The sequence below is a fragment of the Triticum dicoccoides genome, chromosome 1A, assembly GCF_002162155.2.
Source record: "Triticum dicoccoides isolate Atlit2015 ecotype Zavitan chromosome 1A, WEW_v2.0, whole genome shotgun sequence".
NCBI classification, from domain to species: domain Eukaryota; kingdom Viridiplantae; phylum Streptophyta; class Magnoliopsida; order Poales; family Poaceae; genus Triticum; species Triticum dicoccoides.
The window spans coordinates 220,042,529-220,055,014 of record NC_041380.1 but is presented as its reverse complement, the minus strand read 5'-3'; positions in this window follow the sequence as shown (position 1 = coordinate 220,055,014).

The following is a 12,486-nucleotide window of genomic DNA, read 5'->3' as shown; positions in this document are numbered from 1 at the left end:
AGAGGCCCAGCCCACAGGGGCATGACCGTCTTCTACCTCTGCCAGTAGGCAGAGGCGAACCAGAGCACGACGCCGGCTGCGCCAGCTCTTGCTTCGCGCTGGCGAGCTCTCCTCCCCCCACGCCCTCGAGACGTGACGCAGCTCCCTAGCCCACTCCCTCACTCTCCCCATGCTCATCCCCTCCTCTGGCTCCCTCCCCCTCTTCCCCGAGCGCCGCCGTCGCTGCCGCTTTCCTAAGTCGTGCCTGTGGAGCTCCCCACACCACGCCAACCTGCCCAGGAGAACCGTAGGGTGGTCTTCATCATCAACGAGGAGCCACGCGACGCCGGACGCCCCGCATCGCCGGCTACCTCGTCTTCTTCCTCCTCTGCCGCCGAAGATCGCCGGCGACCTCCCGTCATCACCAGCCCCTCCCCAAGCTCGCCGACGCCCCCGTTGCAACCGTTGTGAGCTCCTGCCCCTAACCCCCCTCCTCCCCGCATCGATTGCGCCGTGTAGCCACCGTTTCCACCGGAGCCGAGAGCACCTCACCGCCGGCCATGACGCCGTCATGGCTACGGCTGTGCAAGCACACGTCCGAGCTCACCACTGCAATCAGTGCAGCCCCACGATTCGAAGGCACGCACCCTTGGCTCCTGCCGTGCCCTACTGTGTCCATTCTGAGTTCACCCGAGCGCCGGCCGCCGCCACGAGCTCGAGTCCGGCGAGCTTGCTCCACCCCTGCCCCTCCCGCTCGCACAGTTCAACACGAACGAGTCTCCTCGTTCCGTAGATGGCCTTGTTCGTTGTTTTGGACGCCGGAGGACGAATCCCGATGCATCTGCCGTCTCTGGCCTCGCCGGCGGCGAGCCGCGGGTCAACTCCAGTGTGTTTTGACCCCGGTTGGCTGGGTTGACTTCCCCCCTGACTCATTGACGTGTGGGCCAGGCCCCTGCTTAATTAAGCAATAGATTAATTAGCATTAATGAACTTAGTTAGATAGGTTAGTCTCTGACATGTGGGCCCAGGCCTTAACTAAACTAGATTAGGTTTAGTTTAATTTTAATTAACCTTGTTAGTTAATTGTGTCACTAACGTGTGAACCCCACACGTCAGGTTTGACCTAGACCAAGCCGTTGACTTGCTGACGTCACCGTGAGGTCATGCTGACGCAATAATTCCTTTCTGGAATTTAAATAAATCTTAAATGATTTATTATTTTCAGAAATGCCCAAAAATTCAAAAAATCATAGAAATTCAACCGTAACTCCAAATGAAATAATTTATATATGAAAAATTATCAGAAAAATCCAATCTATCCATTTATGCTACTTTCATGCATGTTCAACCAACTTATACCCACTGTATAAGTGAAAACATGATAATGGCATTTTAAATGCTAAATATGGAATTTGCATATGAACCCTTGGTCCATATGGACTTCATTTAAATTGTTGCTAGATGCATTAGTGCAAAACACATTCATATTGCCATGTCATAGCATGCATCATATTGTTGCATATCGTCATGTGTTGATTGAGTTCTTTCTCAGTTGCCGGTGTTTGTCCCCTCTCGATAGACGTGGTTCCGATGATGAGTTCGATGACACCGATGGAGAACTATACTATCTTCGGAAGTGTCAGGCAATCAAAACCCCCTTGTTCATTCCGATACAATCCCAATCTCTCGCCCCTGCTCTCTTTTACTGCATTAGGACAACAATGTTTCAACTGTTACATGCTGCGGTAGCTGAACCCCTTATCCTCTGTTTGGTGTCTCGGAACCCTGTACACATCGTTCGGGGCCGTATGTGGAAACCTCGGCCGGACTCCCTGCGGATGGAACCTGGATAGGCGATAAACCTGGACTAGAGACTTGAGTGTTTAGGTAGGCCGTGGCCGACACCCTCGTTGGGCTTCCGCTTGAAGGTTGCCGAGTACATGTCGTGTAAACGACGGTAAGTGGTGGGAGCGTGTGTGAAGAAGTACACCCCTGCAGGGTTATCATTATCTATTCGAGTAGCCGGATTCCTCGAATATGGAAACTTGGACCCCTTGCTGATGAGGACATCAATACCATTGTTACACCCACAGCCCCTACTGCTACATATACGGGACCAATTACTAGAGCTCGCGCACGCCAATTAAATTATCAGGTACTTTCGTTTCTTGGTAATGATTCTAATGTTCATGAGAATATGATGCTGCCTAAATTGGATACATTTGTTTTGCTTACAAATGAAGGGCCTAGCTTGGAGAAGGATGAACATTGGAGCAAGAACAAGCATGGAGATGATGCTATGCGCAAGGGGAACAAGAACGGAGTTACAAGTGATGATTTTAGGACTTTGAAGCCACCATAATGGGTGCATGAAGCCTTGGACGAAATATACAAGATGCCACTTCATAAATTTCGTCCCGAGGCTATTGTAGGTGTTGCGTCACCTTTTTATTGGGCCAGGCCCATGTAATTTCGAAATACATAAGTATAGGCTATTTTTAGAGTCCGTATGTGTGGGGAAACCAGAGATAGGGTTGATTTCGGACCCCTCCACCAAGGGCCACGAAATTCCCCCTCTCTTCCTCCATATATACAGCCCTTAGGGCACCGTTTAGACTTTGGGTTTTGTTTAGATTAAAAGTTCTCCATAGCTGCAACTTCGCGTACTTCGTTTGTGTTCAACGACCAGACAAAGGCGTCACAGAACCCCACCTTGATGAATAAAGCTTTCATCTTATATTCGCAATATCCAGATTGCAATCTCAGTTTCTTGCTTGTTCTTCGTTTGCTCGCAGGAAACAGACCCTCGTGGTCAGGTTGATCGTGCTCCGGCGTGGTCAATAACCTCTCGGAGTTGGTTTAGCGATTGCTAAGGCGCGACGTCCTCGCACGTTCGTAGTCGGATCGTCAAAGTCGACTGCCACCAAAGCGATATCCGTCATCTCATCGAAAGACGGGACACCTTTGCCTCTATCAAGTGGTATCAGATTTCCAGGTTGTTCAGTGAGATTTTACAGTTTTTCGTAGTTTAGATCGAGTCTGTTCTTCATACCTACAATCCACGAAAAAGCCACAAAAAAATTAGGGTTAGTTCATCATATCCGAACCAATCTGAGCCTTTGCATAATCTTTTTAGGGTTTTGCTTTGTTGAATTTGCGGTTGCATCGTCGTGTCTAGTTGCTGGTCTTAGAGTCTAGTCTTTTAGAGTTTCGAGTTCTGGTCATAACTTGTCACGCCGCCGCCGCACCATCATCATCGCCCCTGCCATCTACCACCACCGCTTATCCGCCACCGCTTCGAATTCGTATCCATATACCACCACCGCTGCCATCTACCAACATATATCCACCACCAATCCGAGTTCTTGTCATATTAGGTTTGTTTTCGAGATCCATCTAGATTCCGATTCGTGTTTCCTTGCCGGAGTAGGTTTCGAAAAAAAAAGAGTCCGGAAACCACGCTCCGTTTAGGCCCAAAATTTTTCGAAAACGCATTTTTCGAAAAATTTTCTGGCTATCCTATTTTTAGGTGTTTCTGAGTGTTTTGAGACAGGTGCCATTATAGGAAGTTTTTTTGACCCATTTCCAGTTTTTGGGTCCGGGCAGTCAAAAAAAAATTGGTCGAAAAAATTTCGTGCCCATCCTGTCAGTTTGAGCTAGGAAGAGTTTTGAGACACTCACCATTATAGTGATTTTTCGCAAAAAAAAAGAAGCGCAAAAGAAAAAAAAAGAGCGCAAAAAAAAGAGCGAAACAAAAAATTCCAGAGTGTGATTTTCCCTTGTTTACGTGCTGCGCCGTGATTTTGTTGGTGTTCTAGGCTCGCGTCTCTAGCACAGTCTAGCCTAGGACCAGCACAGTACCGTCGTTGAGCGTTTATTCAACTTTGCATCTCTGAATTGATTATTGCTGACCCTTTTTGCTACCATATTATAAGCCTTCCCAGCTCCACATACATCTACGTCGTGCGGTTGACTCTCCCTGGTAATCGCTCTATCCAAGCTTTGAGAGTTTTTGACTACAACGGTTGCCGATCACCGCCTGCTGCTGGGTAAGAACTGGTAAGAATTTGAGATTTGCTTGACGGATTTGTGACACCCACCACCACCTCTTGTTAGTAGTCTGTAGGATCATATTCTTGTGTGTTTCTATTGCTGCTAACCATGCCAGGATCACAAGCCAACGAGACTGACTGGGAGAACATGACGAATAAGGATTTGCATGATAAATTTCAGCAAATGATGAGTGGACAGGTGCAAGATGTGCTAAACAGATTTGAAGAGGCCATGGAGGAGATAGATGGCATGGAGAAGACGTTCGAAACAAAGCTCGATAACAAGTTTAATGAATTGCTCGCGCGTCTTCCACCACCACCACCCGCTGCACCTAACGCACCTCTCCAACAACAACAACAACGACTACCTCCACGTCGCGAAACAGACCTCCGCCGAGCGAGCCGTGTTCCTCTTGCGTTTGGCCAAACTGTTGGTGCTGCTGTTGATACTTCTGTGGCTCCTGCTGCTGATGCGGAGGAGGATGGTTATGTGGGAGATTACGAGGATGAGGTTGCTCAAAATCAGAACTACGTGCAACCACCTGCACCACAACCACCAGGTCGTCCACATGCAAATAATCACAATGGTAGGGCTTTCCCTCAGGTACGAGATCATGACCATCTTCCTAAACTAAAATTGAATATTCCACCTTTTGAGGGTAGATATGTTCTTGATATATATCTTACTTGGGAGTTAGAAACTGAACAACGATTTACATGTTTACAATATCCCGAGGAGAGACGGGTTGCCGCTCCTGTTTGTGCTTTCACTAGTTTTGCATGTGTATGGTGGTCTGAACATTGTAGATTATATCCTATTCCAACTACTTGAGTTGCTTTGAAAACTGCTATGCGTACTCGTTGGGTTCCACCATATTATCAACGTGAATTGCTTCAAAAATTACAGCGCTTAAGACAAGGAAAAAATTCTGTAGAAGAATATTATCAGGAATTACAAACTGGCATGATTAGATGTGGTATTGTTGAGGAGAATGAAGCTATGCTTGCACGTTTTCTGGGTGGATTAAATAGAGAGATTCAGACCATTCTGGACTATAAGGAGTATACTAATATCACTCGTTTATTCCATCTTGCTTGTAAAGCTGAACGTGAAGTGCAGGATCGACAAGCATTGGCGCGAACTAACTTTTCTGCATGCCGACCTTCATCATGGACACCACGTGCATCTTCTACTTCAACTGCACCAGCACCTCCATCAGGTGCCACCTCTAGCCGTGATACAAGAAAACAGGCACAACCACCATTATCTGCCAAGAGCGCACCCGCGGGGCCTGCACAACGTTCTTCTTCTTCCATAGCATCAACAGGGCATACAAGTGATATTATTTGTCGTCGTTGTAAGGGAGGAGGTCATTATGCGAGAGAATGAAAATCTCCGCGTGTGATGATTGCTACCGCGGATGGTGGATATGAGTCCGCTAGTGACTATGATGAGGAGACTTTGGCTCTTATTACACGTGAAGAACATGGTGGAGATGATTCTGATCATGAGACACAATACATGGCTCCTGAAGACGCTGACAGGTATGAATGTTTAGTTGCTCAACGTGTTTCGAGTGTGCAGGTCACACAAGCTGAGAAAAATCAGAGGCACAATTTGTTCCATACCAAGGGAGTTGTGAAGGAACGTTCTGTGCGCGTCATCATAGACGGAGGGAGCTGCAACAACTTGGCTAGCATGGAGATGGTGGAGAAGCTTTCTCTCACCACAAGACCACATCCACATCCTTACTACATCCAATGGTTCAACAACAGCGGCAAGGTTAAGGTAACACGTACTGTTCATGTGCATTTTAGTATCTCTACATATGCTGATTATGTTGATTGTGATGTGGTACCTATGCAAGCATGTTCCTTATTACTTGGTAGACCATGGCAATTTGATAAAAATTCTGTACATCATGGTAGAAACAATCACTATACTCTTGTTCATAAGGATAAAAATATTACTTTGCTTCCTATGACTCCTGATTCCATTTTGAAAGATGATATTAATAGAGCTAATAAAGCAAAACAGGAGAAGAATAAGAGTGAAAATCAGATTGTGGCAAAAGAATTTGAGCAACAAATGAAGCCTAATAATAAACCATCTAGTGTTGCTTCTGAAATTAAATTGAAAAGTGCATGTTTATTTGCCACCAAATCTGATATTGATGAGCTAGATTTTAGCAAATCTATTTGCTATGCTTTTGTGTGCAAAGAGGCATTATTTTCATTCGAGGACATGCCTTCCTCTTTGCCTCCTGTTGTCACTAACATTTTGCAGGAGTTCGCTGTCGTCTTTCCACAAGACGTGCCACCGGGATTACCGCCTATTTGAGGGATTGAGCATCAGATTGACTTAATTCCCGGTGCTTCACTGCCAAACCGTGCACCATACCGTACCAATCCAGAGGAGACGAAGGAGATTATGCGTCAAGTACAAGAGCTTCTCGACAAAGGTTATATACGCGAATCCCTTAGTCCTTGTGCTGTTCCTATTATTCTAGTGCCGAAAAAGGATGGTACATCACGTATGTGTGTTGATTGTAGAGGCATTAATAATATTACTATTCGTTATCGTGATCCTATTCCTAGGCTAGATGATATGCTTGATGAATTGAGTGGCTCTACAATATTCTCCAAAGTTGATTTGCGTAGTGGATACCATCAAACTCGTATGATATTGGGAGATGAATGGAAAACAACATTTAAAACTAAGTTTGGATTATATGAGTGGTTAGTCATGCCTTTTGGGTTAACTAATGCACCTAGTACTTTCATGAGATTAATGAACGAAGTTTTACGTTCTTTCATTGGACGATTTGTGGTAGTTTACTTTGATGACATATTGATCTATAGCAGATCTTTGGAAGAACATTTGGAACATTTACGTGCTGTTTTTATTGCTCTACATGATGCACGTTTGTTTGGTAACCTTGGGAAGTGCACCTTTTGCACCGACCGAGTATCTTTTCTTGGCTATGTTGTTACTCCACAGGGAATTGAAGTTGATAAAGCCAAGATTGAAGCTATTGAGAGTTGGCCGCAGCCCAAAACGGTCACACAAGTGAGGAGTTTTCTTGGCCACGCTGGATTCTATAGGCGTTTTGTGAGAGATTTCAGCACCATTGTTGCACCTCTCAATGAGCTTACAAAGAAAGATGTGTCTTTTCTTTGGGGTACCGCACAGGAAGAAGCCTTCTCGATATTGAAAGATAAGTTGACACATGCTCCTTTACTCCAACTTCCTGATTTTAATAAGACTTTTGAGCTTGAATGTGATGCTAGTGGAATTGGATTAGGAGGTGTGTTATTACAAGATGGCAAACCTGTTGCATACTTTTCTGAAAAATTGAGTGGGCCTAGTCTGAATTATTCTACTTATGATAAAGAATTATATGCTCTTGTTCGGACTTTAGAAACATGGCAACATTATTTATGGCCCAAAGAATTTGTTATACATTCTGATCATGAATCTTTGAAACATATTAAAAGTCAAGCTAAACTGAATCGTAGACATGCTAAATGGGTCGAATTCATTGAGACTTTCCCTTATGTCATTAAACACAAGAAGGGAAAAGAAAATGTTATTGCTGATGCATTGTCTCGTCGCTATACTATGCTTTCACAACTTGACTTCAAAATATTTGGTTTGGAGACCATCAAAGATCAATATGTGCATGATGCTGATTTTAAAGATGTAATGCAGAATTGTAAAGAAGGTAGAATGTGGAACAAGTTTGTCGTTAACGATGGATTTGTGTTTCATGCTAACAAGCTATGCATTCGAGCTAGCTCCGTTCGTCTTTTGTTGTTGCAGGAGGCGCATGGAGGAGGATTAATGGGACACTTTGGCGTGAAAAAGACGGAGGACGTACTTGCTACACATTTCTTTTGGCCAAAGATGAGACGGGATGTTGAGCGTTTTATTGCTCGATGCACTACATGTCAAAAAGCTAAGTCACGACTCAATCCTCATGGTTTATATATGCCTTTGCCTGTACCTAGTGTTCCTTGGGAGGATATATCTATGGACTTTGTTTTAGGTTTACCTCGAACAAAGAAGGGGAGGGATAGCATATTTGTTGTCGTGGATAGATTCTCAAAAATGGCACACTTTATACCATGTCATAAAAGCGATGATGCTGTTAATGTTGCTGATTTGTTCTTTCGTGAAATTATTCGCTTGCATGGTGTGCCAAATACTATTGTTTTAGATCGTGATACTAAATTTCTTAGCCACTTTTGGAGATGTTTATGGGCTAAGTTGGGGACTAAACTGCTTTTTAGTACTACTTGTCACCCCCAAACTGATGGACAAACTGAAGTAGTCAATAGAATGTTGTCTACTATGCTTAGGGCTGTTTTGAAGAATAATAAGAAAATGTGGGAGGAATGCTTGCCTCATATTGAATTTGCTTATAATCGTTCATTGCATTCTACTACTAAGATGTGCCCTTTTGAAGTTGTGTATGGTTTCCTACCTCGTGCACCTATTGATTTGTTGCTTCTTCCATCTTCGGAGAAGGTTAATTTTGATGCTAAACAACATGCTGAATTGATTTTAAAAATGCATGAGTTAACTAAGGAAAACATTGAGCGTATGAATGCTAAATATAAACTTGCTGGAGATAAGGGTAGAAAACATGTTGTGTTTGCACCTGGAGATCTTGTTTGGTTACATTTGCGTAAGGATAGATTTCCTGATTTGCGCAAATCAAAGCTAATGCCATGTGCTGATGGTCCCTTTAAGGTGTTAGAGAAAATAAATGATAATGCATATAAACTTGAGCTGCCTGCAGATTTTGGGGTTAGTCCCACTTTTAACATTGCAGATTTGAAGCCTTATTTGGGTGAGGAAGATGAGTTTCCGTCGAGGACGACTTCATTTCAAGAAGGGGAGGATGATGAGGACATCAATACCATTGTTACACCCACAGGCCCTGCTGCTATACATACTGGACCAATTACTAGAGCTCGCGCACGCCAACTAAATTACCAGGTACTTTCATTTCTTGGTAATGATTCTAATGTTCATGAGAATATGATGCTGCCTAAATTGGATACATTTGTTTTGCTTACAAATGAAGGGCCTAGCTTGGAGAAGGATGAACATTGGAGCAAGAACAAGCATGGAGATGATGGCATGCGCAAGGGGAACAAGAACGGAGTTACAAGTGATGATTTCAGGACTTTGAAGCCACCATAATGTGTGCATGAAGCCTTGGACGAAATATACAAGATACCACTTCATAAATTTCGTCCCGAGGCTATTTTAGGTGCTGCGTCACCTTATTATTGGGCCAGGCCCATGTAATTTCGAAATACATAAGTATAGGCTATTTTTAGAGTCCGTATGTGTGGGGAAACAAGAGATAGGGTTGATTTCGGACCCCTCCACCAAGGGCCACGAAATCCACCCCCTCTTCCTCCATATATACAGCCCTTAGGGCATCGTTTAGACCTTGGGTTTTGTTTAGATTAAAAGTTCGCCATAGCTGCAACTTCGCGTACTTCGTTTGTGTTCAACGACCAGACAAAGGCGTCACAGAACCCCACCTTGATCAATAAAGCTTTCATCTTATATTCGCAATATCCAGATTGCAATCTTAGTTTCTTGCTTGTTCTTCGTTTGCTCGCAGGAAACAGACCCTCGTGGTCAGGTTGATCGTGCTCCGGCGTGGTCAATAACCTCTCGGAGTTGGTTTAGCGATTGCTAAGGCGCGACGTCCTCGCACGTTCGTAGTCGGATCGTCAAAGTCGACTTCCACCAAAGCGAAATCCACCATCTCATCGAAAGACGGGACACCTTTGCCTCTATCAAAATGTTATTGCTGATGCATTGTCTCGTCGCTATACTATGCTTTCACAACTTGACTTCAAAATATTTGGTTTGGAGACCATCAAAGATCAATATGTGCATGATGCTGATTTTAAAGATGTAATGCAGAATTGTAAAGAAGGAAGAATGTGGAACAAGTTTGTCGTTAACGATGGATTTGTGTTTCGTGCTAACAAGCTATGCATTCCAGCTAGCTCCGTTCGTCTTTTGTTGTTGCAGGAAGCGCATGGAGGAGGATTAATGGGACATTTTGGCGTGAAGAAGACGGAGGACGTACTTGCTACACATTTCTTTTGGCCAAAGATGAGACGGGATGTTGAGCGTTTTATTGCTCGATGCACTACATGTCAAAAAGCTAAGTCACGACTCAATCCTCATGGTTTATATATGCCTTTGCCTGTACCTAGTGTTCCTTGGGAGGATATATCTATGGACTTTGTTTTAGGTTTACCTCGAACAAAGAAGGGGAGGGATAGCATATTTGTTCTCGTGGATAGATTCTCGAAAATGGCACACTTTATACCATGTCATAAAAGCGATGATGCTGTTAATGTTGCTGATTTGTTCTTTCGTGAAATTATTCGCTTGCATGGTGTGCCAAATACTATTGTTTTAGATCGTGATACTAAATTTCTTAGCCACTTTTGGAGATGTTTATGGGCTAAGTTGGGGACTAAACTGCTTTTTAGTACTACTTGTCACCCCCAAACTGATGGACAAACTGAAGTAGTCAATAGAATGTTGTCTACTATGCTTAGGGCTGTTTTGAAGAATAATAAGAAAATGTGGGAGGAATGCTTGCCTCATATTGAATTTGCTTATAATCGTTCATTGCATTCTACTACTAAGATGTGCCCTTTTGAAGTTGTGTATGGTTTCCTACCTCGTGCACCTATTGATTTGTTGCCTCTTCCATCTTCGGAGAAGGTTAATTTTGATGCTAAACAACGTGCTGAATTGATTTTAAAAATGCATGAGTTAACTAAGGAAAACATTGAGCGTATGAATGCTAAATATAAACTTGTTGGAGATAAGGGTGGAAAACATGTTGTGTTTGCACCTGGAGATCTTGTTTGGTTACATTTGCGTAAGGATAGATTTCCTGATTTGCGCAAATCAAAGCTAATGCCACGTGCTGATGGTCCCTTTAAGGTGTTAGAGAAAATAAATGATAATGCATATAAACTTGAGCTGCCTGCAGATTTTGGGGTTAGTCCCACTTTTAACATTGCAGATTTGAAGCCTTATTTGGGTGAGGAAGATGAGCTTCCGTCGAGGACGACTTCATTTCAAGAAGGGGAGGATGATGAGGACATCAATACCATTGTTACACCCACAGCCCCTACTGCTACATATACGGGACCAAGTACTAGAGCTCGCGCACGCCAATTAAATTATCAGGTACTTTCGTTTCTTGGTAATGATTCTAATGTTCATGAGAATATGATGCTGCCTAAATTGGATACATTTGTTTTGCTTAAAAATGAAGGGCCTAGCTTGGAGAAGGATGAAGATTGGAGCAAGAACAAGCATGGAGATGATGCTATGCGCAAGGGGAACAAGAACGGAGTTACAAGTGATGATTTTAGGACTTTGAAGCCACCATAATAGGTGCATGAAGCCTTGGACGAAATATACAAGATGCCACTTCATAAATTTCGTCCCGAGGCTATTATAGGTGCTGCGTCACCTTTTTATTGGGCCAGGCCCATGTAATTTCGAAATACATAAGTATAGGCTATTTTTAGAGTCCGTGTGTGTGGGGAAACCGGAGATAGGGTTGATTTTGGACCCCTCCACCAAGGGCCACGAAATTCCCCCTCTCTTCCTCCATATATACAGCCCTTAGGGCACCGTTTAGACTTTGGGTTTTGTTTAGATTAAAAGTTCGCCATAGCTGCAACTTCGCGTACTTCGTTTGTGTTCAACGACCAGACAAAGGCGTCATAGAACCCCACCTTGATCAATAAAGCTTTCATCTTATATTCGCAATATCCAGATTGCAATCTCAGTTTCTTGCTTGTTCTTTGTTTGCTCGCAGGAAACAAACCCTCGTGGTCAGGTTGATCGTGCTCCGGCATGGTCAATAACCTCTCGGAGTTGGTTTAGCGATTGCTAAGGCGCGACGTCCTCGCACGTTCGTAGTCGGATCGTCAAAGTCGACTGCCACCAAAGCGATATCCATCATCTCATCGAAAGACGGGACACCTTTGCCTCTATCACTTGCATAGTTCATAGACAAGTGAAAGTGGATACTCTAAAACTCGCAAGATAAGTGTGAGTGCTATGGATGGCCTTCTCGTAGGGAGACGGGAGCGGTTCCATAGTGGTGTATTTGAATGGTGAATATGTGGACTCGTGTGCGCCACCTCAAAAGAGTTGCTTGCAATCGTAGTTCAGGTTAGCCACTGAGTCAAAGCTGGCTTGCTGCAGTTAAACTCCACCCCCCCCCTTGTTGATACCGATGCATATGTAGCTAGTTCCGATGTAAGTCTTGCTGAGTACCTTTGTACTCACGTTTGCTTAATTTATGTTTTGCAGAGAGAGACTTTAGTCTCGCTAGTAGTTCCACATGGACTTCGATGTTATCTTGACACCTCAGCTACGATC